We start from the raw sequence: 15,553 nt of genomic DNA, 5'->3' as shown, positions 1-15,553 counted from the left end.
GAATGAGGGTTTGGCCATTTTTATCAAAACTTGAGTTTGGGAGCTCGGATTTGGATGAGATTTAGAGAGATTCTCAGAGACATCGATTGGGTAATGATTCTACACTTGATTGGTTATATCCCACTAATCTATCATTAAATTTCGGATTTGGGTTGAAAATTGGAGAAAAATGGGAAGAAGTTCTTCAACTAAGATTTTTGGTTTAGATTGGGATTTTCACATCGGATTTGGATAATTTTGGTACGAGTGAACTCGTGAGTAAATGGGTGTTCATATTTGGTGACTTTTACCCGATTGTAAGATGTGGGCCCGAGGAGGCTTTTTAGGGCGATTTTCTAATTTCTTATTTTAGCTTTGATTTCATTAATTAAATTAGTTACTTATAGTTGTATTTATGGTATGAATTTGATTTTGGCTAGATTTGGGCCATTCAGAATTGGATATTCGTGAAAATGGCATTGTTACCGATTGATTGAGTTTGGTTCGAGGTAAGTGGCTTGCCTAACCTTGTGTGGGGATACTGTTGTGATATGTGAGCGCCTTGTACGTGAGGTGACGAGTACGTACACAAGCTATATTGTTGTAAAACCCGATGTTTTACTGAGTATAAAGTTGTTTTTCCTTTTAAATTGAGTTATATTTTTTTTATGAGTATTAGCCTGTTTCCATTCTTATTTAAGCTATTTCAATATGTGTAGTTATCCTGTTTCGTCTAATATCACATGTCTACATGCTTTAACTGCTTATTTGAACTATATGAAGCATGCCTAGTTGATTTTCTGCTTTTCCTTGTTCTTGATTAGTCTTGGCTGTAGAACTCTTGCTCTTAATTGTGGTACTTATCGGTTTGAGCTGTGTGTTTACTTTTGAGACTACGAGGCGGTTCCTCGGGAGTTCTCCCTACACATTTACTTTTGAGACTATGAGGCGGTACCTCGGGAGTTCTCCCTGCACATTTAGTTTTGAGACTACGAGGTGGTACCTCGATAATTCTCCCTGTATATTTACTTTTGAGACTACGAGGCGGTACCTCGGGAGTTCTCCCTGCATATTTATTTTAGGACTACGAGACGGTATCTCGGAAAATCCCTTGTTGTTTACCCCCTGTGTGTTGTACTGTTATTTCGCTGTGTTTTCTTTTTTGTTAAATTTCAATCTCTTATTATACTGTTATATTCTCCCGCTTTAATTATTATATACCAGTGCCGGGCCTGGCCTAACCTGACCTCGTCACTACTCTACCGAGGTTAGGCTTGGCACTTACTGGGTACCGCTGTGGTGTACCCACCCCTTTCCTGCACATGTTTTTCGTGTGCAGATCCAGGTTTCTCTTACGAGCCTCGTCCTTAGTTGCAGTCACTGCTGTTTTCGGAGAACTTCAAGGTATATTTGCCCTCTTCCGCAAATCCTCGGAGTCCCCTTCTATCCCCCTATGTTGATTCTTCTCTTATTTCTATAGACACTGATGTATAGAACAATTAGAACTTCATAAAAGCTTGTGACTTAAGGTGTTCCGGGTCTTGGAAGTGTTTTGTATATTTCGAGAGTTGATTATTATATATGTCGGGCGGCATCTCAATTGCTTATTAAAATTTGTTAGTTGTTAAGTTTTCATGTTTTTCATTTCTTTTCCGCAAGTGTTAGGCTTACCTAGTCGTAGAGACTAGGTGCCGTCACGACGATTCACGGAGGGAGAATTTGGGTCGTAACAAGATTACACTTGATTTTGGCTGAATTTCAGATAGAAACTCGAAGAAGAAGAAGAAGACATGACATACATTATACTTACGAAATTGCAGTAAAGTTGTAGTAAAATTGTAGATAAATTGTATTCTGTTTATATATATATATAATTTAAATATTGTATGAAAGTTGAACAATATTGTATAAAAATTATATTTAAGTTGTATGATATTATAATTGTATATAACTTGGTAGAAATAATGTATGAAAGTTGTAGATAAGTTGTATAATATATAATTAGTTGTATGAAATTTATTTTTACTATGTATAAATCAGATACAAAATATACAAAAGACATAATGTATAAAATTTGTATAAAAATTATATTTAAATTGTATGATATTGTAGTTGTATTTAACTGTGTAGAAATAATGTATGAAAGTTATAGATAAATTATAGATAATTTATAAATAAGTGTATAATGTATATTTAGTTGTATGAAATTTATTTTTAGTATGTATGAAAGTTGTTGATAAGTTATAAATAAGTTGTATATTATATAATTAGTTGTATAGAATTTATTTTTAGTTTATATGATGTTGTAGATATATCAAATTTGTATTAAAGTTTTACGAAATTTATTTTTTAATTTGTATGCTGTTGTACCATACAAATTTATCATCTCTCTATTCCAATTCGTTGTGCTCTAAAAATAAAGACAAACTTGTTAGACAGTTTTCTGTGCATGTTGAGTAACTCATACAGTCTGAGAGTCCTAGTCTTGCGTTCCAATCTATTCACTAGAAGTATTGAGTGTGATCCAACAGGAAATAGCTGGAAAAATCTCCAGATCATAGATATAACTTCCAACAACTTCACTGGTATGTTGAATGCATAATGCTTTTTAAATTGGAGAGGAACGATGATTGAAGATGATTACATGGAGTCAGGACGCCACATCCAGCTTAGATTCCTCCAACTTTAATTGATTATCACACGGCCCTGATTACACATGTGTAACCCACCCCAATATTAGAATGCACGCATACATCAAGAATGATAAGCTATCAAAGCAGCAAAGTAATATGATATGTAATTCTGGGCAAAAAAAAATATATGAAGGAATATAGACAATCAAACAAATTAAAAAGAGAAAGTGATTATGAGAATGGCTAACAAGCGATACGCACCTAAAGCAAAGAAGAAGGTGAAGATTGCATAGAAGAGATGCCGATGATTGCAGAAAAAATAAGGAAAGAGAAGAGGAGAAAAAAAAGGAAAATGATATAACTAAATCTCTTGATTGAAGATACTAATAATGGATTGAGAGTCCTTTAAGGTGAAATGTGTATATTTTGTAGAGAAAACTTGTTTAGGTCGGGTAATTAACTAAACGTGGACATTTTTGGTAATAAAGTTTCAAATAGTGTATAGGAACGAAAAAATCCCAAAAAATTATACGGGAATTGGTCTTGGTGGAATGTCCATGTTTTTAGAGAGAAATTAAAAAATAGTCAGATTTACAAGGGGTAATTGAAAAATAGCCACAGTTTCAAAAGTAATCAAAATTTAGCCATTTTTCATGTAAAGATAAATTTGAACGAAAACACTGTTCAAAATCCGAAAAATATTCCAGCATAATATACTGGAGTTCCAGTATATTATACTGGAACTCCAACATATTATACTGGAGTTCCAGTATAATATACCGGCCCAACATAATATGCCGGACGTTCATACACATGTGCTCCAATCTCCAGTAAATTATGCTGGAACTTTCCGCATGTTGGAGTTCTAGCATAATATGCTGGAAGTTCATACACAGGTGCACCAATCTCCAGTATATTATGCTGGACCGATCTATGTTGCAACAAAATAGTACTATTTTTTAATGACTTTGCAAATGCTTGCTATTTTTTAATTACCAGTCCAAAAATTGACTAGCCCGTGCTATTTTTACTATTTTCTACGCTCTCGGACTCTTAGAGAAATATCCCATATTTTACTTCAACATCATTGTTCTTCAATATATAAAGCTTGAAATTCTTATTTGGCGGTGAAGAGTAGAAGGTTAATGATCCATTATTGTTAAAATCGTTTGAATGTTGATAATTTATGTTTAAATTTTAGTTCAAATACTGATTTAGTAATTTACTGTAAAAGCTTAAAACTCCATCGTCGTATTATGGAAAGTGTTGATGAAGACAAAGTGGGTCTTTTTGATTTTATATTATTTGACAAAAATGGTGATTGAGAATTATTATGTTGGTATTTGGAGCTATGTTTCAACTTTGAGATTATTTGGAGTAGATTTGGGATGGTTTGGTTGAAATTGAAGTTGCAAATTCGACGACCACTTTGTTAAAATAACACAGAAAAATTATATCAATCGGCTTCGATAAACAATTCAATAAATATGTAGAGTCAATATAGTACAAACTCTACCAATTCTGTAGAGGAATCCTGAAGAACAAAATCATGCAAAACATAGTTGACTTTGATGAATATTTACCAGATAAATAAAGTAAATATAGTATAAATTATACCAATCCGATGAAAAAATGCTGAAAAGCAATAAATGAGTGCATATCAAGGAACTACTTTTTTAAATGTAGCCAATTTTGAGACATTCAGCAAAAACCAGCCTTTTACGGGGCCATTCATGTTAATCACCCTTCAAGATTTAAGACACCGTACTTGGCAAAGGCCTTCAAAATGACAAGTGTTATAGTCCCATTGTTGCATTATGTATCAAATAATGAAGTTTTCATAATTCGTTCTCTCTAAAATAATTGTCTGGTCATACTCTTATTTATTGACGGGTTATATCATTCAATCATGCTTCAAACTGGCAATACCTACAATATAGTCAAACTTGGACATAAAACATATGGGCCCACCTAGTTAGATCAGCAGGCCCATTTTATATGCACAAAAATGATTTAGCGAAATTATGTTTGATTGGTTATTTCTTTATGTTACTACAGTAACAACAACAACAATAACATACCCAGTATTATCCTATACCGTGGGATTTGGGAGGGTAATGTGTACGCAGAACTTACCTTTATCTTGTGACGATAAATATGTTGTTTCTAATAGACCCTCGGCTCATGAAAGCATAAACACCACATTAATGAAAATATAGACAAGAAGGGACAGTACCAAAAAACTATATTAAAGCAGAATAAAAATAACAAGATAGTAAAGTGATCAACAATGAAAGAAAACAACGGTTAGTCATAAAAAACTACTAACAACAGAAAGCGAGACTGCGTGCCAAACTACTTTTATGAACACTCTAGACTACCTACTCTACTACCCTAATCCTCGACCTCCATACCTTCCTATCAAGGTTCATGTTTTTTAAAAAAAAATCATTTTCGATTTGTCACACAATGAAATGGCCAATTATTTTTCGACCTACCAAGAACGTTGAGCTGAGTATATATGTTATAGATCTGGGCAAAACTTAAATAAGAACAGCTCTCCCCGTCAAGACAGATGGAAGTAAATTATGAATTTGAGCAAATTGGTCCACAATTCATCCTTTGTTAGATACACATATTTAATATTCTATATTGCAAAGTTCATATATAGTACGTGGTCCAAAACCATGGAAGAAATGTTCATATTTTTTAAGGTTCATTTGGCATTTGTGCCTATTGACCAAATTATTTTAAGCTTATATATATGTTTGGTTAAAGAGGAAGAGAAGTCATAAAAGTAAAAGTGAGAGAACTTATTTGGAATAAATGAATGAGGCATAAAATTTTAAAAAACATAGGGTAAGCCACAAGCCCACAACAAAAGGATGGGTGTCTTCTAATTATTTCTTCTCCTCCTTTACTTTCCAACCATACACGGATAACATTTATTTTTTGCTTTATAACGTAATGACTATCTGCGTGCAAGTGTTGGGTGAACTTTTTTCACATGGGAGAGACTTAGAATCGATTCCCCTCACCCAACAGCATTCTCAGTCAAAGCTCGTCGTACCGAACTTGTCTAATACGGTTTACATCTCATGTGTAATTTGTGAACTATTGCACAGTAAGCAAATTACTCAATGAGCACCCGAAGGATAACGACTGAGAATTTCCCTGATAATTTTAAAAAAAACAATATAATGACTCTCATTTGCATAAAATTGTACCAAGTACCAAAAAGTGGTTATGTATGAGCTATGATCACATAATTTCATTGTACTAGCTATATAACCTAAATTATTGACGTGGTTTCTTATAATAATTAATAAGTAATAACCCACGGCCAGATAGCTACAGTCCAAATTGCTACTAGCAATAATTAACAACAATAACAACAACAATCCAGTAAAATCCCCCTAATGGGGTTTGGGGAGGGTAGTGTGTACTCAGACCTTACCCATACCCCGAAGGAGTAGAGAGGCTGTTTTCGAAAGACCCTCGGCTCAAAAAAAAAAAAAAAGGACAAAAGGGCAAAAAAGAGACAATATTAGTATCACAACAACAATCATAGGATAAATAGAAACACCATGAAATCCAGAAGAAGGATGCAAAGCAAAGGGAGACAATATTAGTAAATATTAGTATCACCACAACAATCATAAGAACAATAGGAACATCATGAAATCTAGAAGAAAGATGCAAAGAAAAAGCGATAGCTAGTAAATAGGACATGCACTGAAAAGTGAAATAGTAAGCCACAATATTGCCACTAGCTATCTCAAACAAAAACCCTACATGGCTAGTCCCACAATGGTACGAAGTAAGGCACGACTCAACTACCTCCTAACCTACAACCCTAATACTCGACCTCCACATCTTCCTATCTAGTGTCATGTCCTCGAAAATCTGGAGTCTCGCCATATCCTGCCTGATCACCTCTCCCCAATACTTCTTAGGCCGCCCTCTACCTCTTCTCGTGCCCTCCACAACCAGCTGCTCACACCTCCGTACCAGAGCATCTAGGCTTCTCCTCTGAACATGTACGAACCATCTAAACCTCGCTTCCCGCATCTTGTCATCAATGGGAGCCACATGCACCTTCTCCCGAATATCATCATTCCTGATCTTATCTGTCCTAGTGTGCTCGCACATCCACCGCAACATCCTCATTTCTGCTACTTTCATCTTCTGGATATGTGAGTTCTTAACGGGCCAACACTCAGCCCCATACATCATGGCCGGTCTAACCACCGCTTTATAAAACTTACCTTTGAGTATCGGTAGCACTCTTTTGTCACACAGGACTCCAGATGCTAACCTCCACTTCATTCATCCTACCCCAATACGGTGTGTGATATCCTCGTCGATCTCCTCCCCCCTGGATAACCGAACCAAGGTACTTGAAGCTACCTCTTCTCGGGATGACCTGCGAATCAAGCCTCATATCTATGCCCACTTCCCCTGGCTCAGCGATGAACTTACACTCCAGGTATTCCGTCTTCGTCCTGCTCAGCTTGAAACCCTTAGACTCAAGAGCCTGTCTCCAAACCTCCAGCCTCTCGTTAACACCGGCTCTCGACTCATCAATCAGAACTATGTCATCGGCGAATAGCATGCACCATGGCACATCCTATTGAATATGGTGTGTTAACGCGTCCATCACCAGGGCGAATAAGAACGGACTGAGCGCAGAACCTTGGTGTAACCCCATTACAACTGAAAAATGCTCAGAGTCGCCTCCTACTGTTCTAACCCGAGTCTTAGCCCCATCATACATGTCCTTAATCGCCATAATGTAAGGAACCGACACACCTTTTGCCTCCAGGCATCTCCAGAGAATTTCTCTAGGAACCTTGTCATACGCTTTCTCTAGGTCAATAAACACCATGTGCAGATCCTTCTTCCTCTCTCTGTATAGTTCTACCAACCTTCTAACAAAGTGTATAGCTTCTGTAGTCGAACGACCCGGCATGAACCCGATATGCAATTTCTCATTAGTACAACATCAGTAGACCTTTAAAAACAACACTAGCAGATAGTTTAGGAGCTACTTTTGTTAAGAACATTGATCATGCCCAACTATGCCTTATAATAAGGACTAATCGGTCGCTGCAAATATAATCCGGTCTAAGAGTCCGGAGTCGAATCCCACAGAGAATAAAGGTTTAGCTACAACTGTTCACTATCACCAAGAAGACAAGCTTGGACAATTCGTAAGTTATAAATATTAAGATTATTATATCTAACTAATTAACTAATAAACTAAACCAGTAAATTAACAACTAAAGATACTAAGGGTTGGAAACTAAATTCAGGAGGTCTAAAATTATGATTTCCCCAATTGTCAGAATCCTTCCCGCTATGTTTCCTACAATGTATTCTCTACTGATCATGAGCACTGTAGGTGCCATAATTCTCTCTCGAGCAACTATAATAATTTACTAGGCATATTCTCTCGAACTACGCTAGTTGGCTTTATCAAACCGCTCACTATGACCACGTCAAGGCTTTGTTATTTCTAAACCTACCTTTAAACCCGCTGTATTAATTTTTCAATACGTTAGGAGTGACGTTGTTCAGCAACCACCTAAATATGTATCCTTTCTCAAGAAACACATAATAGATAGGTACAGTCAATCGATGGCCATTCAATCAACAGAAATAAGCACGTAGTTGACAAATAGATAAATTCAAAGGTTAAATTATATTAAAACATAACAAGAATTCATCCTCCAAGAGGTTCCATCAAAACTCTAGATAATTAATTAGTTACTCATAATAGTATGTAAGACTGCAATACTAAAAGTCATAACCAACATGAAAAGTAGGAAGGAGAAGGGGAAAAACTCGTGGTTAAATCTTCCTCCTTGTTCATCTACCTCTTCCTTTAACTCTTGCATTGGCTCATACAGATCAATTTCTATTTCACCATCTGAACATAATATAGAGAAGCGTTTGGAATGAGGTCCAACACGCTAAAATACATGAACTTCAAGATTTTTAACCTCCTCAACACCAATCGCACTAGAGTTAACTAAATTTATATCTTCAATGTCCCTGGTTAACTCTAGTATTACTTCTTCCACATTGGCATCCTCAAATTCTAGTTGGTTAGATTGTTGGTGTTCTACTCTGACCTCCTCCATTAGAACCTCAATTTCGGTATTTACTTCATGCTCTTCTTGGCTACTATCCCTAACATTGGCTTGTTGAGCATTAAATGCTTCAACCAATTGACTCACTTATGCCTCCAGGTTGCAAATCATAGCATCATGCCTTTGTATGTGCAGTTGTTTCTCATTATTTTGTTCCACAAGGTATCGTAGCATATCCTTGATCTCTTTCAGGTTATCATTCCTCGGTTCTTTGTTTCTATTAACTTCACAAGAAAAAAAAAAGAACCATCAAAGTGAGGGGTTAGGGGAAGATAAGAAATATAAGCACAACCATAAAAGTGACCATCTTGACCACCATACATATCACATACATTCCACACATAAGATTGAGTTGGAGCACATAACTCGCTCTCGGGAATATTTTGATAATTTTGCCATGGGTGATTTTCTTCACAATATGCATAAGGAGGATTAAAAAAAGAATTACCAACATCAAAACTCTCATAATTCCAATATGCCATGTTTTTAAAATCAACAAGTAACACAAAATTTAAAAAAATCAAATACAAAAAATAAAAATAAAAGTTCAAACTTGAAACCTAGCAATATGTATACCTATAACTATACCATTAGTTTTCCGGCAACGACGCCAAAATTTAATCACGCCCAACTATGCCTTATAATAAGGACTAAGCGGTCGCTGCAAATATAATCCGGTCTAAGAGTCTGGAGTCGAATCCCATAGGGAACTAAGGTTTAGCTATAACTGTTTACTATCACCAAGAAGACAAGCTTGAACAATTCCTAAGTTATAAATATTAAGATTCTTATATCTAACTAATTAACTAATAAACTAAAAGAGTAAATTAACAACTAAAGATACTAAGGGTTGGAGACTAAATCCAGGAGGTCTAGAGTTATGATTTTTCCAATTGTCAAAATCTTTTCCGCTATGTTTCCTACAATTTTGCCTATGTATTTTCTACTGATCGTGAGCACTTTAGGTACCGTAATTCTCTCTCGAGCAACTATAATAATTTACTAAGCATATTCTCTCGAACTACGCTAGTTGGCTTTATCAAACCGCTCACTATAATCATGTCAAGGCTTTGTTATTTCTAAACCTATCTTTAAACTCGCTGTATTGATTTCTCACATACGTTAGGAGTGACGTTGTTCAACAACCACCTAAATATGTATCCTTTCTCAAGAAATACATAATAGATAGGTACAGTCAATCGATGACCATTCAATCAACAGAAATAAGCACGTAGTTGACAAATAGATAAATTCAAAGGTTAAATTATATTAAAACATAACAAGAATTCATCCTCCAAGAGGTTCCATCAAAACTCTAGATAATTAATTAGTTACTCATAATAGTATGTAAGACTGCAATACTAAAAGTCATAACCAACAATGAAAAGTAGGAAGAAGAAGGGAAAAAACTCGTGGTTAAATCTTCCTCCTTGATCCTAGAGTATTCTTGCCTCCTTGGGTGTTGTCTTACCCTAAAGTTCTTCTAAAAACAGAGATACCCTCTTTTTGGGCGAGCTGTGCTTCATATAGGTCAAGGTTATTCGCCTCTCAATTTGCAAAATTGACCTTGGATGATTTTTCTCTGAAGCACGTGCGCGGCCGCGCATCAACCGCGCATCAACTGCGCACTTTGGCCAGTTTCTGCCCCATATGCGCGGTTAGTGCGCGGCCGCGCACTTTCCGCGCACTTGTCACCCTATTCTGTTTGGAATTTGAAAAAACATAAAAACATGAAAGTTATAACCCTTTGAATTAGCTTTCCAAAAATATATTGTGGAGCCCAAACGGAGTTCTAAGCGAAAAGTTATGTGTATTTTACTAGACAATGCGCAATATGCCTGCTCGATTCTTCGTTTCGTTGCCCTATCATTCGTTGATCTACGAACATGATCCCGGCTTAATTCCTTGGGATTTTTCTCAGATTTCAAAACTCCAAATCACTTGAATTCATTTTATATTATTTACATAGCTTGGAATCACTCCTACAAGGCATAAAATACATAATTAGTGCAAAATACTAGCGATTAAAGTTCAAACTCAATTAAAGTGCAATATATTAGAGTGTAATAAGAACATCTCAGCTAGCATGTGTAATAATTTGGCTAGTTTTGGTAACTCTAGCCAGGTTACTAATTTCCCTTGAAACTATGTAATGACTTCTATTTAGTGGATTTTAAGGGGAAATCAAATTTCATGTATAATTTGGCTAGTTTTGGGTGATGGATTTAATTTATATATACATGCACAATGTGATTGTAGAGAATTTTCATGTACTATCAGGTTGTTTGTTTTATTTTTTCTACATTGTCAAATTAAACTTATTATAGACCGTTGTTACACGTCGTTGCGGGTAAGATATGCAATAAGTTTTTGAATAAAAAATAAATACTTTACGTTAAGACAAGATGAATTCAAAGTAATTAAATATTTTCTAAATCTTCACGTACGAAATGAGTTAGTTATTTAGTAGTAAATATAATTATACATATTTTATTGTATAAAATAATGATATGTTATGTTGTTGCTTCTGACCTAATTTATTATATTTAAGTTTTAATTTTCCTTTGAAGCATGGACAAATATTTGCCACAATTATCTTGTTATTTTCTTAAAAGAAAAATATAAATCTACTTTTTATTTGGCTATTCCTTTTTTGGAGGAAAAAGTTTGTGTACTATTTTTTTTGTGAATTGCTCATATATAGGTCACATGACCAAATCATAATATTATATCTCTTTTTATATATTTATCTTTTCTTGTATGATTTATTGTTATTTAAAATTTGCTCCGTGAGTTTCCATATAATACATTGCTATATCAATTTTAACAAATTAAAGTTAATGAATTTCTTAATGACCACAGGTTTGGACTCCTCAATGATTTTGGTATTCATTCTAAACTAAACCTAGACAAATTATAAAACAAATTATAAATTAAATAAGAAAAACCTAAACAAATTTCTGTAAAACAAATCAAAAATAAACATACACGTATAAACAAATCAAAAATACAAAGAAAACTAATTGTAATGACAATTTAATCTTATTTGCCCACTGACTTTATATTTGGTCTAAACCAAATATAAATAAATTATTAAAAAAATCAATATAGAAACACATTGACTGAACAATCCTCACCTAGACTTTTACAAAGAAATATGCAAATAACAAGTTTTAATTTTTTTTCTTCTAATTTTTATATCAATTCTATGTGCCATCCCCAAAAGAGAGTAAACTTATGGCATTGAGATTCTAATTTCACCTTTCCAAATGAGAAGAAAATTACTCTTGAAACTAATGTCGAGTTAAAACCAGAGCATAAGTAGAATAAGTTCACTCCTTTAGGAATATAAGAAGACAAATGAAAATTTTAAAAATTACCCGTGAGTATAACATACAAACTGATTTTGATGGTCATATTTTTGCTACCAAAATCAAAATTTTATGGCACTTGATTGGGTATTCTTTCATAGCAAAAATCATCTTTTTGTGACCTTGAAGGAATATGTACAAAATAACGGACAAATACTGACAATAATCTATAGAATAACATATATTTTTCCATTTTCATGAATTAAGAAATATGATAAGTGTCACGACCCAAAATCCTAACCTGTCGTGATGGCGCCTATCTCAATACTAGGCAAGCCGACAACCTCAATAAATCATAATTTCTTTTAAGTTTGAAAATATAATATTTAAACGCAATCCATAAGTCTCGCAAATACCGATACAAATACTCCCAAAATTTAGTGTCACTGAGTACATGAGCATCTATACATTACAAGTCTGGAAAATGTGGTGTATAATAATCCGAGACCAAATACAATAAACAAAAGGATAGGGAAGGAGAGACAAGGTATGCGAAACATGGCAGCTACCTCTGAATCTCCAGAAAATCAACTGTATGAAAGAATCAACACCCACTGTATCCGAGATCACCTGGATCTGCACACGAAGTGCAGGGTGTAGTATGAGTACAACCAACTCAGTAAGTAACAATAATAAATAAAGAACTGAAAGTAGTGACGAGCTTCTCAGCTAAATCCAAATATAGTACTTTCCAATATAAAAGAGTAGGCATGCTCTCAAGTTCAACATTTAAAATTTCACTGAAATTTCATATCAAGTTTGACCGAAACAGAAAATAATATTTTTTCGAAATTTTCAAAATAGTGATATATGACAGCTGAAATGCAGCAAATAATGGAATCAATGAATCCTCTCAGAGTAACAATCACTCAGTCCTCCCATTCACTCCAACCTCATGGTCATTCTTTCCTCACAGTCACTCATCACTCGACACTCGGCACTCGCACTAAGTAGGTACCTGCACTCACTGGGAGTGTGTACAGACTCCGGAGGGGCTCCTTCAGACCAAGCGCTATATCAAGCCAATCATGGCATAAATCAATGAAACATGCTGCGGCGTGCAGCCCGATCCATAAATATCCTCACAATTAGGCCTTCAGCCTCACTCAGTCATCAACCTCTCCAGTCTCTAAGGCTCTCAGAAATCATGATAAGCAGCCCAACAACAATGATATGATGCATCAATAATGAATAAGAGAGACCGAGGTAAAAATTTGCAAATAGAACTGTGACTGAGTGCAAAACAGCAATTTAGCAAATAATTTTACAAGTACACACCCTCTGTGGGTCCCAACAGTGTAAACATATGATTTAAACATGATTCATACATCAATTTCTCTAATACGGGAAAAAATATACGGATATCAATAGATTTTTTAACTACACAGTTCCATGAAATTAACTAAGTCATAATTCCTACGGTGCACGCCCACACGCCTATCACCTAGCATGTGCGTCACCTCAAAACCAATCACATAATACATATTCCGGGGTTTCATACCCTCGGGACCAAATTTATAACTATTACTTACCTCAAGCCGTGTAATTCTTTATTCTGCAATGTCTTTTTCTCGTGAATTGGCCTCCAAACGCCTCGAATCTAGCCACAAATAATTCAATTCAGTCAATAAAATTTATTGAAATTAATTTCATAAGAAAATACTAATTTTTCAACAAAATTCGAAATTTAGCTCAAAAATCGCATGTGGGGCCCACGTCTCGAAACCCGACAAAAGTTACAAAACTCGAAAGCTCATTCACTCACGAGTCTAACCATACCAATTTTACTCAAATCTTATAACAAAATCTCATTCAAAACCTCAAATTCTAGTCCAAGAACTCTTTCTCATTTCCCCCAAATTTCTATTTCAAAATACTAATTAAATGATGAAAACAATGATATATTCGTGTATATTGACCAAATCCGAGTTAAAATCACTTACCCAGATATTTTTCCTTGAGAATCTCCCAAAAGTCGCCTCTCCCCAAGCTCCAATTTGTCAAAAATAGAAAAAATGGGACGAAATCCCCGTTTTGTAACTTAAAGTTTCTGCCCAGGCCTGACCTCGATTTTCATGACCTCTATTTTCTGGCCTCGATTTTCATGACCTCGATTTTTCATTACCTCGATTTTCATGACCTCGATTTCCATGACCTCGATTTCCTGGCCTCGATTTTCATGACCTCGATTTTTCATGACCTCGATTTTTCCAGCAGCAGAAATTTCTAGCAGCTGTTTAAGTCCAAATTTTGATCCGTTAACCATCCGAAACTCACCCGAAACCTCCCGGGCACAAACCATATATGAATTTCAATCATAAAATATGCTACAGACCTGCTCGCGCACTCAAAATACTGAAAAGAGGTCGTCTTGACCCGATATTGACCATGGTCAAACTCTCAAATTTCTTAGCTTTATTATTCTCTCAACCAATGATCCAAACGAAATACACCCAAGCCCTTCGGGACCCGTTAAATCATACAACAAGTCCTAAAATATTATACGAACTTAGTCGAAACTTCAAATTACGCCAAACAACGCTAGAACCATGAATCATACATCAATTCAAGCCTAATGAACTTTGGAATTTTAAGTTTTTACAAACGATGCCGGAACCTATCAAATCAAGTCCGATTGACTTCAAATTTTGCACACAAGTCATAAATGACATAACGGACCTATTAAAATTTTCAGAATCGGATTTCGACCCCGATATCAAAAAGTCAACCCCCGATCAAACTTTCCAAAAATTCGACTTTCGCCATTTTAAGCCTAATTACACTACGGACCTCCAAATAATTTTTCGGACACGCTCTCAAGTCCAAAATCACCATACAGAGCTATTGAAATCATCAAAATTTAAATCCGAGGTCGTTTACACATAAGTCAATATCCGGTCAACTTTTCCAACTTAAGTTTTCAATTATGAGACTAAGTATCTCATTTCACTTTGAAATCTTTCCGGACCCAAACTAACTAACCCGGTAAGTCATAAAATAATTGTAAAGCATAACTTGAGCAGTAAATGGGAAAACGAGATTATAATTCTCAAAATAACCGGTCGGGTCGTTACAATAAAACTAAAGAAGAACAATAGTAATTTAATCAAAACAATGGATGCTCAAAATCATATTTGAAATGAGTGGTATTTAAAGATCAAAATATATTATTTTAGTCCTAAACTTGTACATGTTTTACTATTGTTATTTGCAATGGTAAGATATTGCTTTACCGATACTAGAGAACCAATTTAACCTTCTTTAAATAAAATAAGAGATCGGCCACTTTATAACAACAACAACAACAACAACAACAACAACATACCCAATATTATCCCACACTGTGGGATCCGGGAATGATAGTGTATACGCAGACCTTACCCCTACCTTGTGAGGATAGAGAGGTTGTTTCCAA

The sequence above is a fragment of the Nicotiana tabacum genome, chromosome 23 (assembly GCF_000715075.1).
Source record: "Nicotiana tabacum cultivar K326 chromosome 23, ASM71507v2, whole genome shotgun sequence".
NCBI classification, from domain to species: Eukaryota; Viridiplantae; Streptophyta; class Magnoliopsida; order Solanales; family Solanaceae; genus Nicotiana; species Nicotiana tabacum.
This window is presented reverse-complemented; position numbering follows the sequence as displayed.